We start from the raw sequence: 27036 nt of genomic DNA, 5'->3' as shown, positions 1-27036 counted from the left end.
AGACAAAATATATAATCTTGAAAACAAATATATTAAGAGAAAAGATATTAAGAGACCATGAACAGAACTTGCAAGGAATATGGAATAACCTGAAAAGACCAAATTTAAGATTTATTGGGATAGATGAAGGTTTGGACATACAAATGAAAGGAATGCACAATGTTTACTATGAAATCATATCAGAAAATTTTCCAAACCTAAAGAATGAAATGGAAAATCAAATACAGAAGACTTACTGTACCCCAAATATACAAAACTACAACATACCCACACCAAGTCACATTATGAAAATGCCTAACACACAGGATGAGAATAGAATTTTACTTTTTATTTTATTTTATTTTATTTATATTTTGGGGTACCAGAAAGGTTGCCAGAGAAAAAATGACAGGTAACATTTAGAGTGAAATAAATTCAGATTTCAGCTGATCTCTCAATCCCAGACTCTCAAAGCTAGGTCTTAGAATAATATATACCAAGCTCTGAAAGTAAATGGATGCCAGCCAAGAATACTATACCCAGCTTAATTAAGCTTCAGAATTGATGATGAAATAAAAACCATGCATGATAAACGAAAGTTAGAAGAATTCACAGCTAGAAAGCCTGCATTACAAAACATACTCAATATGATATGTCATGAAGAGGAAATGAAAAATAAAAGTGAAAACCAGCAAAGGGAGAAACTACACTAAAAGAACAGAGAATCAATGGAGAAATTAATTCAAATTAAAAACCAGAAATAAATCAAAATAACAGGGAATAAAAATCATATCTCAATAATAACACTGAGTGTAAATGGCCTAAACTCATCAATCAAAAGACATAGACTGGTAGATTTGGATTAAATTAATTTTGGATTAAATTAAATTTGGATTAAATTAAATTTAAGATTTATTGGGATAGATGAAGGTGTGCTGTCTCCAAGGGACTCACTTCATAGACAAAGACATCTGCAGACTAAAGGCAAAAGGATGGGAAAAAACATATCATTCACATGGATTTCTTAAACAAGCAGGGGTTTCTATCCTCATATCAGATAAAGTGAACTTCAAGCTAAAGTTAATCAGAAAGGACAAATGAGAACATTTTATACTGCTTAAGGGAATTATACATCAACCAGACATAACAATCATAAATATTTATGCCCCAAACAGTAGAACAACTACATACATCAAATAAACCCTTCTCAATTTCAGAAAGTCAATAGATCACAACACAATAATACTGGGTAGTCATCCAGTATACCTCTATCACCACTAGATACACCCTCCAAATAAAAAATAAATAAAGAAGTTATAGAACTAAAAAATAAAATTAATAATTTAGACTTAACAGACATATATAAAATATCTCATCCATCAATGACTGAATACACTTTTTTCTCAGCAGCACATGAATCCTTCTCTAAAATAGACCATATCTTAGGCCACAAAGCATCTCTTGGCAATTATAAAAAAACAGAGATAATACCTTGCATCCTATCAGATCATAATGGAATGAAATTAGAAATCAATATTAAAATGAAACACAGAAGCTATTCTAACACCTGGAGACTAAATAATATGCTATTGAATGATGCATAGATAGCAGAAGACATCAGGGAGGAGATTTAAAAAAAAAAAAAAAAAACTTCTTAGAGGTAAATGAGACCAATAATACAACATATCAAAATCTCTGGTACACTATGAAAGCAGTACTAAGAGGAAAGTTCATTGCATTGAGCTCATTTATTAAAAGAACAGAAAGTCAACAAATAAATAACCTAATACTACATCTCAAAGTCCTAGAAAAAGAAGAGCAAATCAGTAGAAAAGAGGAAATAATTAGAGCTGAATTCATTGAAATTGAAACAAAAGAAACAATCCAAAACTTGATGAAAAAAAAAGTTGGTTCTTTGAAAAAGATCAATAAAATTGATAAATCCTTGGTCAAGCTAACAAAGAGAAAGAGAGAAAACTCAAATTACTAAAATTTATGATGAAAAAGGGAATATCACAATGGTCTACTGAAATACAGATGTTAATCAGAACCTCTTTTGAAAATTTATATTCTAATAAAGTAGAAAATCTTGAAGACATTAATGAATTTCTAGAGAATTTCTATGACCTACCCAAATTGAGTCAGGAAAATACAGAAAATTTAAACAGATCAATTTCAAGCAATGAAATTGAAGATGCCATCAAAAGCCTACCAACCAATAATAAAAGCCCAGGACCAGACAGATTAGCAGCTGAGTTCTACCAGAACTTCAAAGAAGAACTAACACCAATCCTCCTCAAATTATTCCATGAAATAGAAAAGGAGGGAACCCTTCCAAACTCATTCTATGAGGCTAGTATTACCATGATACCAAAACTAAACAAAGACACATCAAGGAAAGAAAATTTCAAACCAATATCCCTGATGAACATAGATGCAAAAATTCTTAATAAATACTGACAAATTGCATGGCAAAAGCATATTAAAAAGAGTGTACCATGATTAAGTGGGATTCATCCCAGGGATGCAAAGTTGGTTCAACATATGGAAATCAATAAACATAATGCATCACATCAATAGACTTAAAGATAAGAATCATATGATTATCTCAATAGACACAAGAAAAAGCATTTGGCAAAATACAGCACCTCTTCATGTTCAAAACTCTAGAAAAATTAGGGAGAGTAGGAACATACCTCAACATTGTAAAAGCAACATTGGGTATGCTAAGCCCAAGGCCAACATCATTCTAAATGGAGAAAAATTGAAAACATTCCCTCTAAAAACTGGAAAAATACAGGGATGCCGTCATCTAGCCAGAGCAATCAGACAAATGAAAAAAATTAAAGGGATACAAATAAGAAAAGAAGAACTCAAACTATCCCTATTTGCCAATGACATGATTCTATATTTAGAAGATCAAAAAAAAAATTCCAGCAGAAAACTTCTAGAATTCATAAATGAATTCAGCAAAGTAGCAGGATATAAAATCAATACCCATAAATCAAAAGCATTCCTATAACCGATGAATCCACTGCAAGAGAAATTAGGAAAACTATCCCATTCACAATAGCCTCAAAAAAATAAAATAAAATATTTGGGAATCAACCTAACAAAAGAGGTGAAAGATCTCTATAATGAAAATTACAGAACACTAAAGAAATTGAAGAAGACCTTACAAGATGGAAAGATCACCCACGTTCTTGAATAGGCAGAATTAATATTATCAAAATGGCCATACTACCAAAAGTGTTAAACATATTTAATGCAATTCCTATTAAAATCCCAATGACATTCTTCATATAACTAGAAAAAACAATCACAAAATTTGTTTGCAAAAATGAGAAGCCCAGAATAGCCAAAGCAATCGTCAACAAGAAAAGTGAAGCAGGAGGCATCACAGTACCAGACCTTAAATTACACTACAGAGCTACAGTAACAAAAATGTCAGGGTATTGGCACAAAAACAGACATCTAGACCAATGGCCCAGAATAGAAACACAGAGACAAATCCACAAAATACATTTATCTCATTCTAGACAAAGATGTCATAAACATACTTTAGAGAAAAGATAGCCTCTTCAACAAATGGTACTGGGAAAACTGGAAATTCACAAGTAATAAAATGAAATTAGACCCTAATCTCTCAGCCTGTACAAAACTCAACTCAAAGTGGACCAAGGACCTAGGCATTAGACCAAAGACCCCGCGCTTACTAGAAGAGAATGTAGGCCCAAATCTCCATCATGTCAGCTTAGGGACTGAATTCCTCAACAAGACCCCTGAAGTGCAAGAAGTAAAATTGAGAATGAATAAATGGGATGAAATCAAATAAAAAGCTTCTTCACAGCAAAGTAAAAAGTCAAGAACATGAAGAGAGAGCCTCAGAATGGGAGAAATTCTTTAGCAAATGCATCTCAGAGAGAGCATTAATCACCAGGATATAAAGAACTCAAATAACACCAAAAAAACCCCAAATAACCCAATAAATAAATGGGCAAAGGAACTGAACAGGCATTTATTTCACAGAAGAAGAAATACAAATGGTCAACAAATATATAGAAAAATGTTCAACATCTCTAGCAGATGCAAATTAAAACTACACTGAGATTTTATCTCCTTCCAGTCAGAATGGCAATTATCAAGAATATAGGTAACAATAAATGTTGGCAAGGATGTAGGGATATAGGGATGCTGGTGGGACTGGAAATTGGTGCAACCACTCCGGAAAGCATTATGGAGATTCCTCAGAAAACTTGGAATGGAATCACTATTTTACTCAATATCCCAGTCTTTGGCATATACCCAAAGGACTTAAAATCAGCATACTATAATGACACAGCCACATCAGTGTTCATAGAAGCTTAATTCACAAGATCTAAGCTATGGGACCAACCTAGGTGCCTTCAATAGATGAATGGATAAAGAAAATGTGGTACAAATACACAATGGAATATTAGTCATAAAAAGAATGAAATTATGGTATTTGCCAGCAAATGGATGGAACTGGAAACTCTCATGCTAAGTGAAAAAAAAAAAAAACAATCCCCAAAAGTCAAAGGCCTAACATTCTCTCTGATATGCAGATGCTGACTCACAACAGGCAGGAGGTGGGAGGAGTGGAGTTTCACCGGATTGGACAGGGCGGGTGAGAGGGGTTGGGAATCGGGAAGACAGTAGAATGAATCAGACATAACTTTCCTGTGTTCATATATGAATACACGACCAATGTAACTCCACATCATGTACAACCACAAGAATGGGAAGTTATACTTCATCCATGTTTGTATAATATGTCAAAATACATTCTACAGCCATGCATAACTGAAAAGAACAAATTTTTAAAAAGAGTTCAGTACAGGGGATAGAGCTCTGCAGAGTGGTAGCACATGAGGCTGAATATCTTCTCTAGAAGTTAAGGGCAAAACCATGTAGCCAAGCTCTCCAAAGAAAATAGTGCACATGGAGAGAAGAGACAATGGGAGTCAGTGATTGTCGCCTCCTCTCCACCTTCATTTCCGTGACCCTAGATCAAGTTGCCATCATCTCTCCCATGAATCATTACAGTAGCCTGCTACCTGGTCTCTCCTGCCCCTTGCTACAAAGTATTGTCAACACAGAAGCCAGAAGATAGATCCATCAGTCCTCTGCTCAAGGCTCTCAAATGGTTTCCATATCATTTAGAGCAGTATTTTGCAAACTCAGAGTATGTCAGAGTCATCTAGAAATCTTGGTAAAACAGATTGCTGGCTCCACTTATAGAATTTCTAATCCTGTAGGTGGGTCCCGGGAACTTGCATTGCTAATACATTCCCAGGGGATGCTGATGCTGGCAGTTGAGGACCACACTGCAAGACCACTGATGTGGAATAAAAGCTTACACTGCTCACAGGGCTCTACCTACCATGGGGGATCTGATCTCGCCAACCACATTTCCCATGACTGCTTCCTTCCTGTGTTCCAGTCACATCTGTCCCCTTGCCTGTCCTGAACAGGCCATGAACACACTCATCATGGGTCTTTCTCTTGCTCACCCCTCTTTCCTGACCACTCTCCCCAACAGGTAGCCTAATGACACACTTTCCACCTCCTTCAAATATTTGCTTAGAAGACACTGCCACGAGAACTCCCATAACCATCTTATTTAAAACTGGATCCTTGATCCTTCTCCAGCATCCTTATCCCCTTCCCTAGCTTATCCCTGCCACCAATAACACTCAGCATTAACTAAACCTATTATTCTACTATAGTTCACTATTTACTCATAATACATTTTTTAATCTTCTCATCCAACAGCTAGCACTAAACTTGAGCCCTGTCAGAACAGGTAGCTTATCTATTTTGAAAAATCAGCTCACTACCATATCCCACACCTCAATGAGTTCCCAGCTCATAGTAGGTGCTCAGTAAGCATTACTTTAATGGATGTACAAAGAATTCTGAGGAATAGAGGGAAAATTTAGAGACAAATGCCATAGAAGCCAAGCTAAAGAAATACTTTCAAAATGAGAGTTCAGGATAAATAATAAGTGCCCCAGAGAGTCTGAGTAGGATTGAAAACTGAGGAAACATTCCTTATCTCTACTATTTTCTTTTTATCTTGTGTAACAAATTCTTTCCTACCCTGAGGTTGTGAAAATGTTCTTATTGTCTAAAAGCAATATTTTTAAAATAGTCCCATCTTCAAATAAATAGTCACAGAAAGAGTCTTTTAAAAATGTACAGGAAAGTCCCCTGCATCCTTCACCCAGCCTCCCCCACTGATAACATCATGCATAACTGTAGCACATCAGGAAATCAATATTGGTACAATCCACAGAGCGGATCACATTTCACCGAAACACTCGTATTCACGTGCATGCATCTGTACCTATGTGGGGGTGCATTTGTGTAGCTCTATGCAATTTTGTCCCACCTGTGACTTCATGGAACCACATCACAATGAATGTTTGACTATGCTGTCATCACAAGGCTCCCTCTTGCTACCTTTTTAAGCTACTCCTGCCAACCCTTGTCTCTGGGCAATGGCTAATCTTCTCCATCTCCACAATTAATGTTATTTTATGAATGATAAATAAATTGAATCATACTAAGATTTTGATAGGAAGTATATTAAACTTATCCATCAATTGGAAGAAAATCGTCCATCTTTATTGAGTTATTTAATTCATGGACATGGTATGTGTCTCAAACTACTGACATCTTTGATTTTTTTCCCGTCAACATTTTGTAATTTTATTATTCAGATTCCATACATGTATTGTTAGATTTAGGCTGAAGTATTTCATTTCCTTTGGAGAAATTATTAGTGGTTTTGCATTTGTACATTTTGCTTTCCACTTATTTGTTGTCAGGATGAAGAAATGGAATGCTTTTTATTGATCTTATATTCTATTACTTTATTAAATGTACTTGTTAATTCTGAGATTTGTTTGTGAGTTTTTGTTGTTAATTAGTGTGAGATCTTTATACATAGAAAATCATGTCTTCTGCAAATATAGACATTTCATTTCTTCTTTTCCAATCTGTAGCCCCTTTTAGTTCTTTTCTTTGCTCTGTAGCCTTAGCTAGAACCTTCAGTACTTTGTTGAATAACAGTGGTGAAAACAGAGACCTAACCTCACTTCTGATCAGAAAGGGAGAACGTTTGTGTTTCACCATTACTGGGATGTCAGCTGGAGGCTTTTTGTAGCTTTTTGTAGATGTACCTGTGATGTTGAGGAGATCCCTTCTCTCAACTAAGAGAGTATTTGTTGTGAATGGGTGTTGAATTGGTCAAATACATTTTTGACATCAATTGATACAACCAAATGGTTTTTCTTCTCTAGCTGTCAATATGGTGAGTTACATTGATTTCCAAGTGCTGAACTAGCCTTACATACCTAGAACAAATCTCACTAGGTTTATTCTTTTTATACACTATTGGATTTGATTAGCTAGAATTTTGTTAAAGACTTTTGTTCAAGAATTTCATTGAGGAACTGTGTTTATGGGGAAAAGTTTTCTTTTTCTTTCCTTTTTTTTTTCCCCCTTTGTGCTGTTTTGCATGGTTTGATTATCATAGTGATATTGAATTCATAAAATGAGTTTAAAAGTGGTCCCTTCTAGTTTCTGGAAGATATTACATAAAATTGATGTTGATTCTTTAAATATTTGGTAAAATTATCCAATGAAACCATCTGGACTTACAGATTTCTTTTTTGGGAGTTTTCAAATTCCAAGTCCAATTTCCTTCGATCTTTCTGTTATTGATGTCTAATTTAATTCCATTGTGGTTGAAAAACACACTGTATGATTTCAATAATCTTTCAATAATCTTCCTTTTACTTTCAACCTACCTATATCAGTATATTTGGAGTGAGTTTGAACAGACAGCATATAGTTGGGCTAATATTTTTTATCTACTCTACCAATCTCTGGATTTTAAAAATTTTTTTATTTATTCTAATTAGTTGTACATGACCGTAGAATGCATTTATATATTTTGATAGATCTCACATAAATGGAGTGTAATTTCTCATTTTTCTGATTGTACATATCATAGGATCACATCAGTCATGCAGTATATATGTACATGAGGTAATAATGTCTGTTTCACTCTACTATCTGGCTTTTAATTGATATATAAAGAACACGTATGGATATATTGAAGATTTAAGCCTGTCATTTTATTATTTTCTGGTTTTTCCCTCTATTTATACTTCCTCTTCTTCTTTGTTTCTTACCTTCTTATGAGTTGTTTGAACACATTTAAGTGTAAAATCTTTTTTATTTATAAAACTATTTTAAAAATATCACTCTGCATGGTTTGTTTGTGGTTGCTCCGGATCCCACTCTAGATGGAGGGATGGCCCAGCACAGTCTATTAGAGCCAACATTCTGCTGCTTCAAGAAAAGTACAGGAATCTTACTTCCACTTAAATTCTTTAACCCTCCCCAATTTAAAAATATATAACTGTCTGAAGTGTTTCCTCTACACATACTGAGTATGTTGTAACTGTTATGATGGCTTGAACCACAAAATATAACTAAAGACAAGGATAGTCCAGTTCCTTCCATTTCTACTGATTCTGTTGTTTATTCTTTTCTTTCTGAAGACCCAAGCTTTCAGGTATTGTTTTCTTCTGTTTGGAGAACCTTCTTCAACTATTCCTTAAGGCTGGGTCTTCTGGTAACAAATTCTCTTGTTTTCTTTTCTATGAGAGTATCTTTATTTTCCATTAAGTTCTGAAAAGAAACTTCTTAATTTCAATGTTTACTTCACCAAGATTCAGGGTTGAAACTTGTATTCTTTCAGAACTGAAAAATGTTGTTCTTTCTGACCAGGTAGTTTCAGATGAGAAATCAGCTATCATTCAAAATGGTGGTGTTTTTTTTTTTTTAATTGATAATGTATAATTTCTCCCTGGCTGATTTTTTTTTCTTTGCCATTAGTTTTCATATGTTTAATTGTGTTTCTTAGTTTGTACTTCTTTTGTTTTATTTTATTTGTGGTTTACTTACTTTCATGGATATGTACGTTTCATGTTTCACTAACTTGGAAAGTTTTCAACCGTTTTTCATCCTTGGACTCCAGTAATATGAATGTCAGGTATTTGTTATATAAATCCTGGAAAACATTTTTTCAGTCTATTTTCTCTCTATTGTCCAGAGTGAATAAATTCTATTGACTTGTCTTCAACTGCATAGATTCTCTGCAGTGCTTTCTCCACTCTGCTGTTAATTCCATCCAACAAGTTTTTATATAAGTTATTGTATTTTTGAGGTCTATAATTTGTTTGGTTCTTTTTTATCACTTCTATTTTTGCTGAGATTTTCTATCCTTTCATTATTTCAAGAGAATTTATAATTGATTATTGAAGCATTTTATAAGAAGTACTTTAAAATTCTTGTCAGATATTTCAACATCTGATTCATCTCAGCATTAGCATCTGTTGATTGTCTTTTCTCTTTCAAATGTGTTTTATTTGGCTTTTAGTATAAAGGATGATTTTTTTTATTGTATCTTCAACATTTGGTTATTATGAGAGATTCCTGATTCTACCTAAATCTATTTTAGCAGGAAGTTGTCAAATTTTTGTTGGTTCTTTTTAGTTATACGTGACAGTAGAGTTCATCTTGATATAATTAGAGCCCCCAGTCTTGTGGATATACAAGATGGTGGGATTCACTGTGGTGTATTAATATATATACATAGGAAAATTATGTCAGATTCTTTCCACTGTCTTTCCTGTTCCTATTCCCCTTCCCTTCATTCCCCCTTTGTCTAATCCTTCTATTCTTCTTCCCCTGCCTTCTTGTGGGTTAACTTCCACATATCAAAGAAATTCACTCTTTGGTCTAATGAGATTGACTTATTTCACTTACATGAGAGTCTCCAGATCCATCCATTTACCAGCAAATGTCATAAAGTTATTCTTCTTTATGGCTGAGTAATATTCCATTGTAAGGTTAACACATAGGTTCTTTCCTACTTTTGTGGCTTTAGGTCTAATGAAAATTTAGTATTCTGAGCCTTTGCAATGTTTTCTGGCCTTCTTTGTCCTTTTGGTGCTTTTATCAAGTGTGCCTGCCAGCACTGCCTGTAAGGCAGAAGGTACTACATTAGGCCACTTGCTGTCTATGGGAGAGCTTTGGTGGAAGAAAGGAGAGGAACACTTGGCCTGGATCTCCCTGTGCCACTGATCTCCCTGTGCCTGTGAGAAAGATACAGAGCTTCATTGTCGTTGCTGCTGTTTGTGAACAGGATGACCCATAGTGTCTTGGACACACAGGGTTTCACTGCTACCGGCGGTCACCACCTGACCCTGGCTCATGGTGTAGGGCCACATGGCCTAGGGCTTCTTGCTGCTGCTGCTACAAACAGATCACACCTTCCACTAGAGTGACCTGCTCGTGCAACAGGGTTGAGGTGGCCAGGTCTTCACCACTATCACTGCTGACAGTGATTGAGTCTAACAGGGTCCCCAGTTACGGAGAGGGATCGAGTTTCCCCACTAGGTCTTTCTTGTTCCTGTTGGGTCACACTCTCTTGCTCCTTTGGCCAGAGTAACTGGCTTTTCTTTTGTCGGTATTGCTGTTCTTGACTGTTCCTACTGCTTCCTGGTTACAAGCCTCTCGAGTGCCCCGTTCAGTGGCATACGGAACTTCCCCTGTCGGCATTCCTCAAGTCCTGAGCTCTCTAGCCAGTCTGCCCTTCCTCTTTCTAGCTTACAGAGTCCTTTTATCAGAACGTGTTTAATAATTACTGACTATTTAGTTATATTTAGAGAGGAGGAGCAGGGAAAAGTGAATCTATATCATCTTGCTCTGGAACTGAAATTCCAGAAAGCAATATAATTTTAACTTCACAATCAGGTCTTTAATCCATCCAAAATTGATTTTACTGTATGATGTGAGACAGAAATCTAATTTCTTTTTATCCCATCTGGATATCAAATTGTCTTGGCACCATTTTTGAATCTGCCTCTCCTCCAGTGTTCTGCAGGCTCACCGCTGACTGTATCAGGAGTCTATTGCCTCACTTACTGTTCTATTATAATTTCTTTATGTTCTATCATGGTACCAGCACAATACTGATTTATCATGATATCTATATAGTAAATCATGATATGATAATACAAATATTCATACAATTTTTAATGTTGTTTTGTATCCAGAAAACTTGTTAAAACTCTAATCAAATTTAAAAAATCATCTATAGAATCTTTTTGAATTTTCTATATGCATAGATATGTCATTTTTTAAGTGATGACTTTTTCTCCCCTTCTCAATATTTTTTTGAGGAGTTGGAAAGATTTTTTTTTTCTGTGCCAGACAAAATCTCCAGTCCAATGTTGAATTGCTAGAAGTAAGGGTAGCTGGAATTCTTTGTCTCACCCCTGCTCTCAAAAGAAAGGTTTCCAGAGCTTCCATTAAGTGTGATGTTTGCTGTAGGTTTGGGTAAATATATTTTATAATATTAAAGAGGCTTCATCCTATTCCTACTTTGCTAAGTGTTTTCTTTTTATCATGAATGGATAGCAAATTTTATTTTAAAAAAGGATACAAAAAGACATCCTGCACTAACACTAGTCAAATGAAAACCAGAGTGCTTTTATTAGTAAAAGACAAAGTAGACTTCTTAGTAAAGAATAAAGACCTTTATGTCATAATGATTAAGGGGTGAGTTTATCAATAAGATATAACAATCCTAAATATTCATGCACCTAATAATAGAGCTTTAAAATACATGTTAATGGTTGAATGGATAGAGAAAATGTGGTATATATACACAATGGAATTTTATTCAGCCATAAAGAAAAATGAAATTACATCATTGCAGGAAAATGGATGGAACTTCAGAATATTATGTTAAGCAAAATAAGCCAAATTCAGAAATTCAAGGGTTATATGTTTTCTCTCATATGTGGAAGCTAGAGAAGAAAAGGGAAAAGAAAGGTGGGGAGGGGAGGAGTCTCATGAACATTAAAAGGAGAGCAGTAGAATAGAGGAAAGGGAAAAGGGGAAGGAAGGAGGGAAGGCGAAGGGGAAATACTAGGGAGTGATCTTGGTCAATTGATATCATTATGTCTTGTGCATGTAGAAGTATGTAATAATGAATCCCTCCATTATATATGATTATAATGTAGTGAAAAAATATGGAAAAAATAAAATAAGAACAAAATAAAATAAAAATGCATGAAACAAAGATAGATAGAACTGAGATGAGAAAGAAAAAAATCCACTAAAAAAATAATTGGCGATTTCAATACCCTTCTCATAATACTTGACAAAACAAGTAAAAAAAAAAAAAATCAGGAATGATATAGACATCTTGAATAAAACTATCAATCTGAACTAACTGATATTTATAGATATTCCACCCCAAAGCAACAGAATACATACTCTTTCCAAGTAAATGCATACAGACCATTTAGATAAATCATATTCCAGACCAAAAATGAGTCTAGCATATTTTTTAAATCAAGTCATATAAAGTATGTTCTTTGATCAAAGTTGAAGTCAACTAGAAATAACAACAGAAAAATATCCAGAAAATTCTCAAATGTTGGGAAACTAAATGGCATACTTCTAAGTAAACTGTGAGTCAAAGAATAAACCAAAGTGAAAATTAAAGCCTTTTTGAACTAAATGAAAATAAAACCATAATATATCAAAATTGATGAGCTAACATTGAAGGAATATTTAAAGGAAATTTAATACCATTAAATATTTATTTTAGAAAATAAAGTTCTCAAATTCATGACCTCAGTTTCCATCTTAAGAAAGATGGGGGTGGGGCGGGGAAAGCAGAAGAAAGGAAATAATAAAGGTCTAAAGATCCTGGTAGCAATCAATGAAATAAAAAATATTTTTTAAAAATCATTGAGACTGGGCTGGGGAGATAGCTCAGTAGGTAGAGTGCTTGCCTTGCAAGCACAAGGCCCTGGGTTTGATTCCCAGCACCGCAAAAAAAAAAAAAAAAAGTCATTGAGACTAACTGATTCTTCTTTATGTTTATATATAATAAAATACTATTACTTAATAATGATTAAATTGATGAGACCAGACTGATCAGGTAAAATCAGAAACAGAAGATACAAGTTACCTATGTCAGACATGAAAAAGTGACGTCACTACAGAAACTACAGATATTAAATGGATAATAGGGACTACTTGGAATAATTTATAATAATAAATCTGATAGCAGATGAAATGCAAAATTCCTTGAAAGTCACAAACTATCAATATTCATCCAAGATGAAATAACCTGAATCACTTTTTTTCTGTTAAAGAAATTAAATTTACAAATAAAATCTGCCAACAAAGAACACTCCCACCCAAGTGATTTCATCTGTGGCTTCTGTCAAACACTAAAGGAGACAAAAGATGAATTTTATTTAAACTGTTTCAGGAAGTTGAAAAAGAAGACACACTTCCAAACTCATACTATAAAGCTGGCGGTACCATGACACTAAATCTAGACAAAAGCATTCCAAGGAAAGAAAACTATAGAATGATATCCCTCATAAACAGAGATGTCATAAATATAAACAATATTTTTTTATTGTATACAAATGGGATACATGTTGTTTCTCTATTTGTACATGGAGCCAAGGCATACCATTTGTATAATCATAAATTTACATAGGGTAATGATGTTTGATTCATTATTTTTTTCCCTTCCCCCCCACCTCTCCCACCCCTCTTTTCCCTCTATTCAGTCCTTCTTTCCTTCATTCTTACCACACTCCTTATCCCTAACCTTAAACCTAACCCTAACCCTAACGCTAACCCCTCCCACCCCCCATTATATGTCCTCATCTGCTTATCAGCGAGATCATTCGTCCTTTAGTTTTTTGAGATTGGCTTATCTCACTTAGCATGATATTCTCCATTTTCATCCATTTGCCTGCAAATGCCATAATTTTATCATTCTTCATTGCGGAGTAATATTCCATTGTATATATATATGCCACAGTTTCTTTATCCATTCATCAACTGAAGGGCATCTAGGTTGGTTCCACCATCTGGCTATGGTGAATTGAGCAGCAATGAACATTGATGTGGCTGTATCTCTGTAGTATGCTGATTTTAAGTCCTTTGGGTATAGGCCAAGGAGTGGGATAGCTGGGTCAAATGGTGGTTCCATTCCAAGATTTCTGAGGAATCTCCATACTGCTTTCCAGAGTGGCTACACTAATTTGCAACTCCACCAGCAATGTATGAGTGTGCCTTTTTCCCCACATCCTCGCCAACACCTATTGTTGCTTGTGTTCTTGATAATTGCCATTCTAATTGGGGTGAGATGAAATCTTAGGGTAGTTTTGATTTGCATTTCTCTTATTACTAGAGATGTTGAACATTTTTTCATATATCTGTTGATTGCTTGTACATCTTCTTCTGTGAAGTGTCTGTTCATTTCCTTAGCCCATTTGTTGATTGGATTATTTGTATTCTTGGTGTAGAGTTTTTTGAGTTCTTTATAGATTCTGGAAATTAGCGCTCTATCTGAAGTATGAGTGGCAAAGATATTCTCCCACTCTGTAGGCTCTCTCTTCACATTACTGAGAGTTTCCTTTGCTGAGAGAAAGTTTTTTAGTTTGAATCTATCCCAGTTGTTGATTCTTGCTTTTATTTCTTGTGCTATGGGAGTCCTGTTAAGGAAGTCTGATCCTAAGCCAACAAGTTGAAGGTTTGGACCTACTTTTTCTTCTATAAACCCTTAGCCACACTAACAAAGAGAAAGAGGGAGAAAACTCAAATTACTAAAATTCAGAATGAACAAGGAAATATCTCAACAGACACGAGTGAAATACAAAACATAATTAGAAGCTATTTTGAAAATCTATACTCCAACAAAACAGAAAACCTCGAAGACATCAACAGGTTTCTAGAGACATATGAATTACCTAAACTGAATGAGGAAGACATACACAACTTAAATAAATCAATTTCAAGCAATGAAATAGAAGAAGTCATCAAAAGCCTACCAACAAAGAAAATCCGGGACCAGATGGGTTCTCAGCCGAGTTCTACAAAATCTTTAAAGAAGAGCTCATTCCAATACTCCTCAAAGTATTCCATGAAATAGAAGAGGAGGGAACCCTCCCAAACTCGTTCTATGAAGTCAATATCACCCTGATACCTAAACCAGACAGAGACACATCGAGGAAAGAAAATTTCAGACCAATATCCTTAATGAACATCGACGCAAAAATTCTCAACAAAATTTTAGCAAATCGCATACAAAAATATATTAAAAAGATAGTGCACCACGATCAAGTGGGTTTTATCCCAGGGATGCAAGGTTGGTTCAACATCCGGAAATCAATAAATGTACATTCACCATATCAACAGACTTAAAGTTAAGAATCACATGATTATTTCAATTGATGCAGAAAAAGCATTCGATAAAATACAGCATCCCTTCATGCTCAAAACACTAGAAAAAATTGGGGTAGTGGGAACATCCCTTAACATTATAAACAATATTTTAACAAATCAAATCAGCAATAATAAATTTTGACCAAACAGGATGTATCTCATGAATGCAAAGTTAACATTTTAAAAGGAATCAATAAAATTCACTGTAAGAACAAACCAAAACAGAAAGATCATCTGTTTACCTCAATAGATGCATAAAAAGCATTTTATAAAATACAGCATTTATTTCTGACTTAAAAAAAACCTCGGCAACAGATAACTAGAAGATAACTTCCTCAGTCAGATAAAGAGCATCTATAAAAATCTCCAATTAAAATCATAATAATGAAAGACTGATTTTTTTCCCTCCAATGATAAGATATAAGATAAGGATATTCAGTTTTACTTCTTCCATTAAACATCATCTTAGAACTTCTAGTCGATGCAATAAGGCAGGAAAAATAAATAAAAGGCATCCAGATTGCTAAGGAGGAAGAGATCTTTTTTCATATACAATATGATTATCTGTGCAAAAATATGGATAATTTGCAAAAAAATTATTAGAACTAATAAGTGAGTTTTTAAAGGCTGAAAAATGCAAAACCAACATACAAAATTCAACGCATACTTACAGCCAACAATCAAAAAATGAAACATTTAAGAATAAAGCTGACCAAAAATATACAAACATATCACTGAAAACTAAAAAGACAGCCAAAATAAAAGAGATGTACTCTGTGTGTGGGTTGAAAGATTCTGTATTGTTAAAATCAATTCTCTTCAAATAGTTTTTGGTAGATACAGACAAGCTGCTTGCAAATATCACACGAAAAGGTAAAGAATGTGAAATAACCAAACTGAATTTTTTTTAAAAAAGGAACAAAGTTGAAGAGCTAAAACTACCTGTTTCAAGACCCATGGGAGAGCTACAGTAATCAAGATAATGTAGTATTGGTATCAGGATAAATAGATTGACTAGATCAATTGAACATAAGCAAGAGTATCAAAACTACACAAGGGGGCTGCGAATATAGCTCAGTTGGTAGAGTGTTTGCCTTACATGCACAAGGCCCTGGGTTCAATCCCCAACACCAAAAAAAAAAAAAAAACTACACATGGACACATAGAACTGATTTTGGACTAGGTGTAAAAACAATTTGGGAAGAAACAATGGAGAAAGGAGAGTCTAATCGAAAAATGGTGCTGAAACAATAGTATCCAAATGCAAAAAATAAATTTTAATTCATGTGTAAAAAATTAACTCCTAATAGATTGTACACTTAAATATAAAACTTGCTATAAAAATTCTAGAAGAAAATAGAAGGAAGTCTACTTCTTTGGAAGATATGTATTGTTTTTAATTTTGGCTGGATCATATTTATTGGTAATCATATTTAATTTCCAACTTCTTCTCTGCTCTGCCTTAAATCTTAGGAGCTGGAAACTCCATTTCTCATGCTCCTTGATACCATAGTTTGAAATGTAATTTATGGTGTGCCAGTGAAACATACTCATGGATGTTATGGAGAGCAAAAAGGAAGAAATGGTCTTTTTTCTTTGACAGTGGTGATGGCCATTATGTGGATTGTGGAAGACATGGATATAAGCAGTAGTAGGACCCTGCATTCCAACACCAGTTGCCAGCTTCAGGATGTGGAATTGTTATAACATCACCACTTCTTTCCTGCAGCTGGCTCTTCTCTGAGAGGCTACAGCAGTTTCCTGACCTCTGAATTGCAGCTGTGGCAATGTGGTTGTATGCCTAGTGACTGTCCTCTGATGTTTACTTTACTTCTTTGTTTCTATTTCTTGCACTAAACCATGATCAATGCATTCTAAAAATTATGAGATATATTTAAATTATCAAAGCCTAAAGTTAATACCTTAAGTTTCATATTAATCAGAAACACTTCAAATCCATTAGACTGTTAAATTTGAGTCTCCAGACTTTGTTGTTACTGTTTTATACATTCAATGTTCATTTGGATTTACCCACTTATTTACAATCTTTCTTTCTCTTGATTTCTTTCTGTATTTCAAATCTTTCATCTGGAATCATTCTCTTTCTGGTTCAAGCACACTATTTACAGTTTCTTTTACTGAGGCTCTATTGATGATAAATTCCATTTTGTTTACCTAAAAAGTCTTCATTTTGTCCTCATTACTGAAAACATTTTCAGTGGGCACTTTCAGTGCTCATTATCTATTAACTTTTGTCAACATACTGAAGACATTATTATCTGCCTATTGGTTTTCCTTAATATTGTTAAGAAGTCAGCAATTAGACTCTTATCTATTTAAAGATAATCCAATCCGTCTTTCCGTTATGACTACAATTAATATCTTCTCTTTGTCTTTGGTGTTCTCTGGTGTCACTCTGATATACCTGGGTGTTTTCTATATCCTGGTTGAGATTTATAAGTCTTCTTGATCTATAGATTTGTGTCATTCATTGGTTGTAAAAAAAGTCTTATCCACTAATTTCTTCAAATATTTCTTCTGTCCTGTTTCCTGGAAGTCTAAATAAATGTATTTCCAACCTTCTTACTCTATCCTGTACACCACTTAACTCTTCTTCATTTTCTACCTTTCTGTATCTTCATGACATGCCTAGACAAATTTCTTCTGGCATATGTTCCAGTTTATTAATTCTCTTCTCAGCTGTGTCTAATCTGCAGTTAAATTCATTTCTAGATTTTTAAATTTTAATAATTGAAATTTTATTTTCAGAAGTTCTGTGTTTTAAAAATCTGATGTGTCAATCTCTATAGCTGCCTACTCTTGCAGATGTATTTCCACATTTTCCTCATTTCTTTAAACAGTGTCAAGGATGCTGTGCTGAACTACCATTTCCCTTTCGTGAATAAGGAACTTAATTATCCAGCTGTGGGGATTTTATTGTCTGACAGTCTCTTGGAACTAAGAACATTGACCAATGGTGATATCCATGATCCTTTGTTCATAAGGACTTTTTTAGAAGTTTAAAATTCCCCAAATTAGCCAATGCCCTTTGGGTAAAATTGTCTGCATTGCCTTTACCTCTTATACTTTCCCTTAATTAATACACCTGGTAATTCTACCATCTTTTATGTGTTTGATACTTTTAAGAGGACTTACCATTTTTTCTCAATAAAAAGTAGACCCAGATAACCTAGCCCACTATCATGGAAAACTGTCCCACTCACATCATGCAGATGTTTTTTGAGGTATAAAATATCCATGAAAGGCAGGGAAAGGATTCAGGTAGCCATAATCTAGCAGTAATTACTGGTTTGCTTTGTTCAAAAATACTGTAAACTTCCTTCAGACTCAGAGTGCCGGGGTGGTGACTAATGTCTGTCCTGGTCACAGGTGGTCGTACACCATTGGGGAGCAATTCTTAGACCAGATGGTTTGAAAAAATCTCTTTCAGTTTAATGGTCCACTGACTTTATAAAGAGCCACTTACCCTTAAACTCTAGTCAGTCTTCTCAGTCGATATACTACTCAGTCTGAATTTAAGGATCTCTATGCTCTTCTTCCACCCTCTATTCCGGACTCCCCCACAGCTCTACCACATGTATCACAAGGCATAACTAACCAAGCTCTCTTCCTCTAAACAATCTTCAAAATTTCCACCTCCAGCATCCTGCCTCCAACGTGCTCCCCTCTTACACACAGAAACTCTAGACTTCCTTCCAACCTGGCTCCAGTGCCGCCCTCTCATAAAGCTTTCTTTGTCTGCCTACTGGATTGCTCCTTACTTTGATCTTTCAGAGCATCTTAAACCCTTTAACAATGTTTTCTTATCTCTCCTTTTTCCATGATTTTTGGGTCTTTGATTTCTTGTCATAACCTGTGAGGAGAGAGAGACTCAGGCAGCAAGTGCTTTATCTTTATACCTAACATAGCTCCATACTCAATAAGTGTCCTCTTCCAAGGGAGAAATCTCTGATGAAGGGGGAAAAGTCCATTCCTTAGTGTTATCTGTCCTTCAGATGATGGCAATAGGGGCTCCTTGGATTACAAGGGATTACTGTAAATCCTCCATGCTGCATCTACCAGTTTCCAGGTCCCAGGACAGTTGTTGGAAGGCCCCATACTAAAGCACAGAGGAAGGACCAGGAGCCACACAACTGTTTGTGGAGGCCAGGACATGAAGTTAGGTGCGGTGCATGCCTGGGTCGCTGTTGCCCACTAGCAGCAGAGTTGGCCGGGCTAAGCATAGTTGAGCATTTAAAATACATTAAAGGCCTGCTCCCTTTGAAGTTGGAAACTATCTCTATTTAATCAGAGAGAAACAACTTTTCAAAAGATTTTTTCCCCTCTTTTTTACCTTCAGCTTGCTGGCTTCTCCTGTGGTTAGTAGCATGAATAAAACATGCATATCCCAATTAAATCTTGATTTAATTTCACTTCTTTGCAAAGCTGATGAACTCGAGTGCTTTCATAAAGACACTGAGCATTAGCATTCTTTTGTTATGCACAATCCACTCGGAGGAACAAGGGGCTAAAAATAATCAGCTGCCTCTCTCCTGGCCTTGCCAAGCTCTCAGTGAGTTAAAGAGAAAGGAAAACACACACACACACACACACACACACACACACACACACACACACAGAATCTCCAGCCAGTATGATCCCCCCTGTGGAGACCCCCCTGATAACTGTAGGGGATGAGAGCACCTTTGACCATGAGTAAATTCTTAGGGTGAGAAGGCAAACAGTCTGCAAAAAAGACACTTCTTGGGTGATTCTTAGGTACTTCACTGGACTAGCCAGTAGCCCATGGTGATTTGAGAGCCCCTCCCTTCCCTACTCCCAAGGAGGCACCAGTAGCAGGAAGAGACTCAGGACAAAGCTACAGCATCCCAGGGGGCTGATTGAGCTTCTTACTATTTGCTTCCAAGTTCAAAAAGTACAAATTTCCACCTCAAGTTTGCTCTCATCATTTCAAAAAAATAAATATTTATTGATAATGGGGAGAAAATATATGAACATGTTTATCAGTAGTTATCCCTAGATGATGGGATTACAGATGATTTTATTTTATCTCTGATACTTTGTGAGTTTCTGAACTCTTCTTAATAAGTATAAATTCTATGATCATAAATAATTTTTGGTTTTTTGTTTTGTTTTGTTTTGTTTTTTGGTACTGGGGGTTGAATTCAGGGGTGCTTTACCATTGAACTAGATCCACAGCCCTTTTTAATTATTTTTAAATTTTGACACAAAGTTTCTCCAAATTGCTGAGCCTGACTTCAAACTTTTGATCCTCCTGCCTCAACCTCCTGAAAAACTGGGATTACAAGGTGCATCACTATGCCAGGTAGAAAATGTCATGATTCTTAAAAGACACATTTATTGAGCCTCCTTACCATATTCAGCGAGGAAAATTATCTAAGATAAGGTCCACAGCTTGATAGTTTTTAATCTACATGGAGTAACTAATAAGAAAACTAATACTAAAAACTAAATATAGAGGTCCTGGTTTTAAGGTGTCCAGAGAAATGTTGCCAAAGGTAGCAGTGGGTACAGGTGACCTTCCAGAGTAGGTGAAACTAGAAAAGTCGAGATGTCCAGGTGTGAGGGACTTGCAGTCATTCAGACCAAGCGTACACTTGGAGCTTAAACCCTGCTTCATCAGCCCCACTGATGACCCCCAACTTGTTTGTCCAAGTTGGTCCATCCCATATGTGAGTTTCTCCTGCTACTTGAAGTTTCTTTCTGACATTGACTGAACTGCACTGGGTTTCCCTAGTGGCTCCATTTTGCCTCCTTGAGGCCAGGTGCACCAGATCTGCTGCCTCTTACCACATGGCGATCCTTCAGGTTTAAAGTTGGACTTCGACACTTTTCTTCCTGTTTGTCTTTTCCTGAGTAAGCAACTATAGTTTTCACAACCACATTTCAAATGTCAATAAAAAAAAAAAAAAAAAAAAAAAAAAGGTCCAGCTGGGGCTGACTTTACCTGGGGAATTGGAGGGAGATGCAGGTGGAGAGGGAGGAGGAGGCCACCTGGGGAAATCTTTGATCTGTGGGCTGAGTCTGACTGCAGTTTCACACCCACATACTTAGCGTTCTCTTTCATCCCATGAGGAGCCTGGTCCGGGGCTCAGGGGGCTCTTTACAGTCAGGTGCTACTGCTCATTGAGAGCCTGGATCCTGTGCTCCCTGTGGAGGACAACCTGGGAGAATGGCACAATGAGAAGGCACTTGGTGTTTAGTTCTGCACAAGGCCTTTCCTTCAGCGGCCATGTTTCCCCGTGTTCTGACCAGCAGATGCTATGCACCAGCCTTTGGAACCAGACTCCTAGAGGTCTCTCCTCCATGTCTATGGGATTCATTTGTTAAGTTAGCTGAACTGGAAGTAGAGTGGTAGGTGCAAAATTCAAAGAGCTTAACCTTGACCTAGAAATGGATGTCATGGTTTATGTGGGGAGGATGCTGGGAAAGATGAGGGAACTTGGAGGACCAGGGCAAAGATGGGGTCTGGATGGCCTGTACCACCTGTGAGTTTCTCACATGCCTCAAATTCCTTCAATTATGCAGAGCTGTTGCAAGTATTGAAGGACAAAAATGGATGCAATAACAACTCAGTAGAGAACATGCATGCTCAGGACGTGAATGTGAAAGTGGCATCTGTAGGTCCTGAAGCTGGAGTATAGGGGAGACAGGTAGAGGGGCCCCTCCTACTCTTCCCATATCTGGCTCCACCCTACCAGATGAGAGGCCTTGAGGTGCATGCATGTACTCCAGGCCACCTGTGTAAGCTCCATTCATTGGCTCTATCTTCAAGACGCCACCCTTTGACTAGCCCTCTGGCCTAGGGATGGACAGCGATAGACCCCAGGAAGAAAATTGTGTATGTTTTCAAAGTGGACATAGGACCATTTAAGGAAGAAATCTGTATAGGCTCTACGGACCCAGAATTTGGTCTTGGAGGAGGAGTATGAGATCAGGCAGTCATGACCTGTGGGCATCCAAGATGTGAGTAGGGCTGGAACAAGAGAAAGGCCATTTCTGAGACCTCTTAAGTGTGCATTTCAGAGCAAAGGACCCTGGTGGCATAAGACTAAGGACAGTACTGATGATAAGTCCTCTGATTCTAAAAGAGTGGCATGCAAGGAGCACAGCCTCCAGAACCACACAGGCATGGGCTCGAATCCTGACTGAAACACCCTCTCGACATTTACCTCCCTGACCCTCGGGTTCCCCCTCCACAAATCTAAACAGTGCACACCTGCCTTGTAGGCGGTCAGGGAGAGGGTGTACTCAAACCTCTGCCATACAGCAACCTTCAATAACCAGGGTCTCCACTGCCTTCATCACAAGATCACCTGTCAGGGGAGAGGCATCCTAGCAGTGACAGAGGCAGAGCAGGTCCTCAGGAGAGGGAGGAGTGGTCCAGGGCAGTGGAGGGGGAGCTAAGTTTCCCTGGGGCTTAAAGACCCTCTTGAGTGGCTTCAGTAGGCCCAACTCTTTTGGTCCTAGCCTTTGAACTACAGCTTGCAGACCTTAAAATGGTTTTGGGTTATTTTCATTTGGGCAGATTCCTGCCTACTGTTCAGAGAAAATGTCTGCTGCTGCTTTTTCAAATCTCCCAGCCTGTCCACCACCCTCCACTTGGCACAAATCTAGACCACACTGGAGTTTTCTCCCACACAGGCTGCTCACACCAATAAACAGGGCCTCAAGACCCAGGAGGCACACACTGCAGGAAAATTTACACACTCGTAAAGAGAACACGCCTGCTAATATGTTTACAGGTCGGGGGTCTTTCTCCCGAATGTAGACAAGATATTGCTGCAGTAAAAGGGGAAATTGCCCAGGCCTATCTTCCAGGCACGGAGGAGGAGGGATCCCCAAGACTGGGTTGATGCAGATCATAAATCTCCTGCATTTCTGTTTGCCCCAACTTCCATCATTTCAAGCAACATGTGGGATTGTCGCATTTTAAGAAAATAAATCAAATGAAATTACAGATTCGCCTTTGTGATCCTGATGTGCAGATTACATGTTATTACATTATGGATCTCACACCCCTCAATGCACTTGCGCTATGGTATGATTATTGGATTTTGATGTATTGCCAACATCAAACCCAAATAAATATTTTTCTCCACTGAGTGATGCTGGGAAGGAAGGCACTTCTTAAACATAGAGCTCTTTAAGTGGTTGAATAAGAAATGAAAGGAAACCAACATGAAGAAGAATAAACATGTTGACTCTGGACTCCCATGACAGGTCTTACACATTCAGTTTCGGAAGCCCTGGAAAATAGAGACAGAGGTGGAAAGGAAGTCTGGAGCCCATGCCCATGCCCAGTGTGGTTTCTGCCTCCATTTAGCAGATGTTCATTCCACACCTACCCCGTGCCAGACCCTGCTCTGGGCATCAGGGGTTGGGCAGTTAAAAAAAAGACAGACAAAAGAGATAATAAGCAAACAAATAAAATGCATAGCACAGCCACAGCTGACAATCGATCTGAGAAAAATAAATTAAGTCGCTGGGATAGGGAGGATGTATGGTACCGATTTTAAATGGGTGGTCAGAAATGGCCACCAAATGATGAGAGGGGCATTTGACAAAAGTCAGGCAATAGACCCTGGCGATGTCTGGGGGAACTGCATTTAAGCTGATATAACAGCAACGCAGAGCCCATGAGGCAGGTGTGGGCCTAGAAAACTGGGGCAGAGGGATGGCCAGCAAAGGGCAGTGAACCAGAGCAAGGCCAGAGAGGTGGGGCAGGTGGCCAAAGTGGAAGGACCTTGCTGGCCACTGTAATAACCTTTGATCACTCTAGGTGTCCTATACCATAATGGACTATCATGGTTAATTCGAATTGTCAACTGGATTGGATTAAGAGATACCAATGATTAAGAGGCTTCTGGGTGTGTCCATGAGGGTGTGTCTAGGAATGACTGGAATGTGGGATAGTGAACTGAAGTGGAGCCCCTCCCTAAACATGGGCAGCACCGCCCAATAGGATGGAATAAAAGTTGGGAGAACGAGAAAGCAGATGAAGATGCAAGCTTGGCTCTTCTTGAATGGGTTCTTGATTGCTGCTTTGATTGTCTGAGGATATCAGACTCTTGCTTCCTCACTTTTCGAAAGTGGATTCTGCCAGTGAGTCTCCATGTAGTTTCCAAAAGCCTTGGTCTCGGACTAGGGTAGCAATGCTGATCCTCCTTGTTCTGGGGCTTCCACCTCTTGGACTGTGCAGCTGCTGGTTCTTCCAGCTCTCCAGCTGCAGGCGGCCATTGTGGACTATCCAGCTTCTGGTGGTGTAAGCCAATCTAATAAATCCCCTTTTTATAATCTTACTTCCTGTTGCTTCTGTTCCTCTAGAGAACCTTGACTAATACATGGACAAAACAAATATTGTCCCTGCCCTTTAAGTTTATATGATGATTATGACTATAAAGACCCAAGTAGCCAACCGTGCACAGAGGGAGAAGTGGGGACCCTGCCGGGGCATTTCAGAGGAGTGGTAAGTCATCCAGTGGCTTCTTTCCACCCTCCGCACCATCCCCCGGTTAGCTAATTATTTCTGCTCCAACCTCTGGTTATTTGGGGGCAGTGCTTAGAAAGAGGTCTGTAGGGGGCAGCCAGGAAGGCAGAGCATCCTGTAGAGACAGGCAAGATGAAGAGGGAAAGAGAGGGACTTATGCTATGACCCTGAGAATGTCTCCGGTGAGGACCTGCTGCTTGCGTCTCACCCTAGTCTACTGGAAATGCCAGCTGAAAAGGCAAGAAGGGGACCGTGAGGGGAAGCAGGGTCAGAGACAAAGGCTAACTCTGTAACGTGGTGCCCTGGGGTAAAGGGGTGGCCTTTATTGGACAAACACAGACCTCAAAGCCAGCAAAAGAAGTTCATAGTTCCTATGGGTCAAGTGGTGAGGGTCAGCCAGTAAAGTCTTCTCCACAAGGACTCTGTTTACAGAGAAAGCAGAGCAGCCCAAGGCAGGAGGTAAACAGGCCAGACCCAGGTGCCAGGCAGCATGTGATGCCAGCTGTGGAGGCTGAGATCTGACAGTGCCACCTGTCAGTATCTGGAGACCTTGCAAAAAGGTAGATTTGAGCTGCTGGGAGAACAGCACCTAGTGCCATGGGAAGTTGAGTTGAAACCCATCCCTTCCGCTAAGGAAAGGGAGTTTTTGTTCCTGGTTCATCCTTTGCCAGGTAGTCCAAGTTATAGGAGACCACAGTACCTAAAATCCCTAGATAATCTGATTTTCTTTCCTGTTGGGGTGAGGACAGATCCTGATCAAAGATTACTAGGTCAACCATAGTAGAAGATTAATAATCCCAAGAGTCATAGGAGAGTATAGCCCACCTGGCCACAGAAGACACTGAGGAGTCTCGAGTCTAGTAGAGGAATATGCAGTAGCCTGAGAGGGACTGGCTCTAGCCCAGAACTAGTTTGAGGACCTTGAGAAAATCATTTCACTCTCTGGTCAACAATCTACTTTGTCTTTAAAATAATGCTTTTCAAGCTCCTTTCCTAGAGCCCAAAGGATCCTTTAGAAGAGCCTCAAGGGCTACCGTGGTGTGAGTCAGGGGGCGCCAGGAGAGGTCATCAGCAGGGACATTGGAGGCAAGACATTCTAGAACACCACTGCTCCATAATTTGAACTTCTGTGAAAGTTTTCTTTGAAGAGAAAGTTATACTGGAAAGAGTTTGAAAACTCCTGAGCTAAATATTTCTGCTCCAACCTTTTTCTGCATAATCAGTCACACTGCATCACACATGCCTCAGCTACCCCGTCCCTTTGCTGACCATCCTTGAGAAAGAAAGTCTTGACTTCCCTTCATTGTTAATCCCATTGTTCCTCCATCTGGTCCACAGTTTAACCTGTGTCTCTTGTGCCGTGCAGGATGCTGGAGTTTGCTGGAAAACTGCCATGCCTTTTGTCTGGAACACCTTCCTCTACATCCTCCTGTCCTCTTCACTGGCTCACTTCTACTCATTCCCTAACTCTCAGCATAAACTGCCCCTTCCTCCAAGGAAGCCTTCTGGGTGCTCTCTGGTTCTCCATTTACCCTTTCCCAGGGCCTCCTGGTATTGCTCATCTTTTTCCTCGAGTCTCCCTTACTGCAGTATCATCTTTGCAGTGCAAATAAATAAATAAACTTGTTTTAAGTATCTCTACCTTCCAAGGCCCAGTTCAGTGAGCAGTGTGTAGCTTGCTACCAAGGCTGTCAGTCACTAGATGCTGGCCACGTGCCAGGCACTGGGCTAGGCATAGAACACACATAGCTTTGCTGTATTCTCACATCAATCTTTGAGGACGCTTGTTAGTTTCTACAAAAAGAAACTGGGTTCAGGAAGCTTTGGTGTACCTACCCAAGGTCACAGATGAGTGATTAATATCATCTACATGTTGACTTTGAAAAGATCTTAAAGAGTAATTATCTCTCTATCCTTCCATTCTACAAGGTGGAAAAATTAGCTACAAATGGTCCTTACTTAGGTGAGAGGATGAAGTGAAGGCTGACCCTTTACTCTGACGTAAAAATATGGATGGGATTTTAGTCAGAAGCTTCCCTGTTCCCTGGAAAATGAAAGAGCAGAGTAGAAAACCCCCTTAGGAGTTCAAAATACACATATGGAACACATCGGTAGCCTTGAGAATATTTCCAGAACAATACATCAACAATCACCCA

Source organism: Sciurus carolinensis, chromosome 11 (genome assembly GCF_902686445.1).
Source record: "Sciurus carolinensis chromosome 11, mSciCar1.2, whole genome shotgun sequence".
Classification (NCBI taxonomy): domain Eukaryota; kingdom Metazoa; phylum Chordata; class Mammalia; order Rodentia; family Sciuridae; genus Sciurus; species Sciurus carolinensis.
This window is presented reverse-complemented; position numbering follows the sequence as displayed.